Source organism: Salminus brasiliensis, chromosome 21 (genome assembly GCF_030463535.1).
Source record: "Salminus brasiliensis chromosome 21, fSalBra1.hap2, whole genome shotgun sequence".
Taxonomy (NCBI): domain Eukaryota; kingdom Metazoa; phylum Chordata; class Actinopteri; order Characiformes; family Bryconidae; genus Salminus; species Salminus brasiliensis.
In genome coordinates, this window is record NC_132898.1 from 24982707 (window position 1) to 24988706 (window position 6000).

At 45.1% G+C, this 6000-nt stretch overlaps 1 pseudogene; it reads right to left on the minus strand.

The window, feature by feature from the left end:
* The window catches only part of LOC140543417 (uncharacterized), a 30515-nt pseudogene extending 25210 nt beyond the window's left edge, over positions 1-5305 (minus strand).
* Positions 5306-6000: the final 695 nt, after the last annotated feature.

The window sequence follows — 6000 nt, forward strand, 5'->3', positions numbered from 1 at the left end:
TTAGTGCGGCGATAAGTCTCATCCATAGCAACCAGCCCCTCTACACAGCACCGGATAGCGTTTCACCTGCCAAGGCCATTCGAAAGAGCCAAGAGCAAATAACTGCAAGCACATAATGATAGTCAGCAGAAGAGAAGCTAAACGTGCCATCAGTAGCCCAAAATCAACGAGCAGAGACACTACATATGTCTACAGCGAGGTATTTTAGGAAAGAAGGAGAGATAGTCAGATCCACAGACAAGAGATAGAGAGGGAGGAGAGCAATCCCAAGCCATAGAACATTGACCTAAACATGCTAGCTTAGCTAAACCTGATGGACTTTCTTCCCTGGTAGCGACATTCAAAACCCTGACGAAGGTGGCGATCTGCAAAATAAGGAGCTATAGGAAATGCAATGAATGAGAATGAAACCAGATGTCTGAAAAGTTTAATACTGGCTGGTCAAGCTGGTTAAGCTGGCTGACCAGCATAGGGTATGTTTTTGTTTGATGGTTTTGCTGGTCTACATGCATGACCAACCTAAACAAGCTAGACAACCAGTATGACCAAGCTGGTCGACCAGCATGACCAAAAATATATACAACATACATTAAGCAGGTCAAGAGCTGGTTAACCAGCTAGCATACAAACACAGGCTGTTATTTTTGTATAGATGGCAAGTGTTTTGACCACCTTGACCATAAAGACCAGCTTAGACCATCTGAAACCATCTACCAACAAAAGCTGGAGTTTTTTAGCAGGGTATGGATACATTCCAATGAAAACCTATTTGTATAGTAAATAAAATATGCTGAAGTCATGGCGACCCCTAGTTCTAATCAGCACCACTGCAAAAAAATTAATGTTGATACGTTCTCTAAAATGAACCAGTTCACACCAAACCCCGCTCTGAATGACTTTCTGAATGACTCGATCACTGGATTATGCAGAAATTTGGGAAAAGTGAAATGCCTCTCCATTGGGGAACAGACTGAAGATCACCATCACCACAAATGGACCAAGCCCTTTCAAGTGCCTGATTACTGACCTGACACCATTTCTGACATGAGTATTAGCACCCGCCCTGGCTTAGTACTGCACTAATTCTCATCCATAGCAACCAACCACTCTACACAGCACTGGATAGTGTTTCATCTGTCAAGGCCATTCAAAAGAGTCTGGCCCGAAGAGCAGCCCATTCCCAAAATGTGCTGACAAGGGGAGTTCTGGGTCTATACAGTCTCTGAGGTAAATAGGGCTTGACCTTGTCACACAGGAAAGGTGAAAGCATAGCTAATGCAGGGTAGATTACAGCAGTCATTACATCTATGGAAACGATTTGCGAGGCGGCCCTCTGAGGGCCTTGTATCTCTGGACGATTAGCATGTCTGTATTTAGGTCAGGGTTTGTAACTGGAGTCCTGAATGCTCTTTAAGATGACAACAGAATTAATGTCATGCCTGATGTTGTTCATAGCCCAAAGGACACGCTGTCAGGTGCTAGCTAACAACCCACAAAGACACCCATTAGCATAGATAGTGTTCCAAAGGTTAGACATAAATAATACTAGCTCAGTTAGCAGATCCTAGTAGATCTTCATCACAGATGTTCATAGATGGAATTCGGTGGACAATAAGGCTAGAAGACTACTTCATACCACCTTATTTTAAAGTCCAGTTGAGGAACTTCACTATATGTCCAAAGGTATGTCTTTTAACGAATGCATTCAGCTACTTACTGAAGTACTGCCAATAGAATAGGACTCTCTGGAACAGATAAACAGATAAAACCTATTGGCACCATGCCTAAAGCCACTTGTGCGCTGGAGGGTTATAAAGTCCCCCAGCATTGAACTGTGCAGTAGTGGAACTGTGTTGTCTGGAATGATGGTGCTCTGGTGCCAATACTGAGGAGTTGGGGATGGGGTGGGGTGGTGATCATCCAACATCCTGACTTCACTAATGCTCAACTGCATCTTTTTGAAAACGTCATTGGACAGTTTAACATGCTTGGAGGTGAACACCAACTGCCAATGCCTATCCTGACAAGCAGTCATGACGTTCTTGCGATCTGCTGGTAATGCTTAGACAGCTACACCACCATCAAGAGCCAGAATAGACTGGATACGCTGAGTGAAAATACCAATCTATTGTCTTTTTGGATATTTGACCCCAGAAATTCTCCAATGAGGCCTCCAAAGGTGCCTCATGGACACAGACTATAAGGTTAGGCCTTTATACTCTCTCCAGTGCTCTTCTTTGCATTGTTGTTCATGAAGGAACTTGTGAAAAGCTCTTCTGTAGATGCACAACACAATGAGGGTGAAAAACTGTCAACGTATCTACTAAGCAACCATGAAAGAGCTCCATACGTCATCACAACTGACCAACTGCTGTACATCCCAGGACCTGCTGGACTTAAAAACGATCTTGCCTTTCTCCTGTACAACATCCGGAGAATTCGACCCTTCCTCTCTAGAGAGTCGCCCAGGTGCTCGTTCAGTCTCTCGTCACTTCAAGACTTGACTACTGCAACTCTCTTCTGGCTGGTCTCCCTCTGCGCACCATCAGGCCCCTGCAGTTTATCCAGAATGCAGCGGCACGGGTTGTCTTCAACATTCCTAAATTCAGCCATGTCACTCCACTGCTGCATTCTCTCTTTACTGGCTTCCCATAGCTGCCCACATCACATTCAAAACCCTGACTCTTGCTACAAAGCCAAGAACGGACCAGCCCCTCCATACTTCATGGCAATGGTCAAAAGTCGATCCGCACCAAGAGCTTCCCCTGGGTGTCCGAACGGCAGAGTTGCTCGCTGTCTTCAAACGCAGACTGAAGACCGAGAGTACTTCCGAGAGTACTTGGGCGAATAGCAGAGTGGTCTCCTTACTGACCTTTGTTTAGTAGAGTCTAAACTTAGAGGGATCTTAGAATTTTTAGTCTATTCAAACTAGCTGAGGGTTTTCTTGGGTAAATAGTAAATCACCTTTGTAAGTCGCTCTGGATAAGAGCGTCTGCTAAATGTAAATGTAACCAAAGACCGAACTTGCTCCGTATTCACTCTGCTAACATGTAGAAGAAGAAGCCAGTATTGGTTGTTTTGGAAAACCCAGAGCTGTACAACACTCTACACAAGTTTTTCCACAAACTGAAGGTGAAAGAGTTTACTAAATCTCTTTCACGTGTTCTCAAAGCACAGTCTCTTGTTTATGCCTGAAACCCACTCCATACCCATCCAGCAAAGCCTGAATGCACCTCATCACTGTATTTAGTTAAAAATGGACACAAATGGAATTATTTAGACTGCCAGTTAAAATAAAGATTAGAAGACCTTTGAGGTTGTACTGGATGGGCTTTTGTTTTTTCCTCTACTGTCTTCAGAGTTTGCGGGCAGAGAGTTAACCCTGGGGCTGTGTCGGGGGCAGGCTTAAGATCTGATCCAGGGGTTTAAAGAGGCAGAGCAGTTCTCTCCTGTTTAAAAAGGGTTGCTTCATCCTCTTGTACTTTGATTGGCGTGTTTTTAGTGAAAGCATCTTCATGGGCCCTCACTCCAAGGCCTGCTAGCTTCTTCTCGACACTCCCCACGCTGTAATATCATCACATTGTCCATTCCCGTCGTGATTTTGTCAAGAAAGCGGGTGTTTCTCCTGCAGGTTTAATGAAGTTTGCAGTTGAGTTGACTTATGACTCAGAGTTAAAATATGATTCATTGTTTGAATGGAGGTCTTTAATGGCCTCCAAAGTCCTACCAATCCAGCTGCAGTGTTGGGGTAATGAGTTTGTGGTTTATCCCATTTGGCTTGTGACTTTGAGAAAGCGCTGATGGGTTTAGTCTTGTGTGGGCAGGTTTCTCTAACCTTCTGCGAAGAACCAGCCTTCCTCTTTGTCTGTCGTCCGCTTACGGAAGACACGATGGGCCCAAAACTGTCCTATCCGTCCCAGAAAGAATGAACTAAGAGACATCAGAACATCAGAGGCGTCAACAGCGAGCCTAGAGGAAGGACTCTCCCTAACACCTTGTTGATGCTGGTGGAGCACAGCGTTGCTTTTCCTCACTTCAAAGTGAGTGGTAATGGCTCATAATTTACAACCTCTTAAGCTAAAGAGCTGAGTTTTTTTCTTCTCTTGTAAATGGTCATTATTCATGACCCTGTCATCTCCCCCCTCTCTCAGGACCACGGGGCTGACACATCCCAGTGCTGCTGGAGGGCGTGTATGTGTGGTTATATATGTATGTGTGTGTGTGTGTGTGTGTGTGTGTGTGTTAATCGCTGACGTGGACTCCCAAAAACAGCGGGAACACAAACACAAGGAGGTGGAGGACTGGATGATGTCACTCCATTCATATCCTTACCCAAACACCACACACTTACATGCATTTCAGAACTTCTCACCAAGCCTCAGGATCATCTCAGGCTCAGGACTGGGCTGACTGGCAAAGAGGAATGTTCCCGCTGGGTTAGAACCAATTTGTCTAGCCAGAAACTCGTGGCCTCATAGCTGAACACACCATCGTAGTTCTGCTGTAGCTCTGTATAGAAATGGAAAAGTCTGAGGCCACCTCTTATTTATTTCATTTCCATTAAAAGTGACTATTAAAGCCCCTGAGAACACTATCTGATATACTGAAATTTGTGGTTAATACTAAAATCCGGTGTTAAGTGAAGCGTTCAGCAATTTTTTAATAGAAAGCACAAAGCAGAAATATAAATATGATAAAGCACCCCTCAAAAATCCCCTCTCTGAGAACAATCTGGGCGTGGCCTTAATATTCTAGGGAATGCACATGACTGACAGCCCTCTATCACACTGGCAAACACAATTAGCTGATGTTACCATGGCAACTTACATAACCTTGAGACATGGAAGGCTTCGAATTCACAGATCTTTGGGATTTACTGAGGTTCTGATATCTGTTGGGCCCTTGAGCAAGGCCCTTTACCCTCTCTGCTCCCCGGGCGCTGGAGTTGGCTGCCCACCGCTCTGGGTGTGTGTCTGTACTCACTGCCCCTAACACATGTGTGTGTGTGAGTGTGTGTTCACTACCAGATGGGTTAAATGCGGAGGACACATTTCGCTGTACACTGTACAGTGACAAATACGTGCACCTTTACATGCTTTACATGCCCCGCAAGCCCTGCCATCCCTCCCGTCCGGCGCCTGTCGTCTCTATGCTTCTCTGCTTTGGCAGCCGGGTACGCGCTGTGCTGATAGCGCAGGGTACGGGTGGGTGGTGGATAGTGGATCTCCCGTCCATCCCGGCAGCCAATCACTAAATTCTGCTGTAAAGCGGAGAGGTCATAGGCACCAGAAATGAGGTCCAACATGGCTCAAGCTTTAGCTTGCCAGGTTTAGTTTTAGCTCTTTTTTGTTTTTTAGGCTTTTAGTTTTATTAGACTTCATAGGAAACACTATGCACATTTACATTGAGGTGCCCTGAGGAGCCAGATTCACTTCATTAGAAAGAAAACATCTCAGGGGCTTTAAGTTAAAAAAAAACCTTATATTGACCCAGAAGCCATAACAGCTTCATCTACTATCAGATGTTTACTGCATCTACCTTTCAGTGGTTCTACAGACGGCCGAAGGGAGATTTGCACACCCTTCCTGCCTAAGATCCAAAGCTCTCTTCTGTTAAACATGGTGGTGGTGGTGTTCTTTTCCACCCCTCCAAAGTTCAGCCTTCTCTGCTGGAACCTTTCCTGCTGCTTACCATCCAAACGATCCAAAACACATACAATGATGTTGAGGTATGGACTCTGGGGTGGTCGCTCCATTGTTCAGAGAGCAGTAGCGGCTTCTTTGTTTGTCCGTTTGCTTTCTCAGTAAGAGCTTCTTGTTCAGCTCCACATCCTTTCAGACCCACACAGTTGAGCCATCTTCTCACAGTGGAAGGATGAAGCATGAGCACCTTTGGACCTTTGGTTTTCTGGTCTTGCGCAACCCAAAAGATATTTGTGGCAAACTCTTTAAAGTCATGCTAAGAACCACATATGGTTCCACCATTTTTACTGAGAACCAG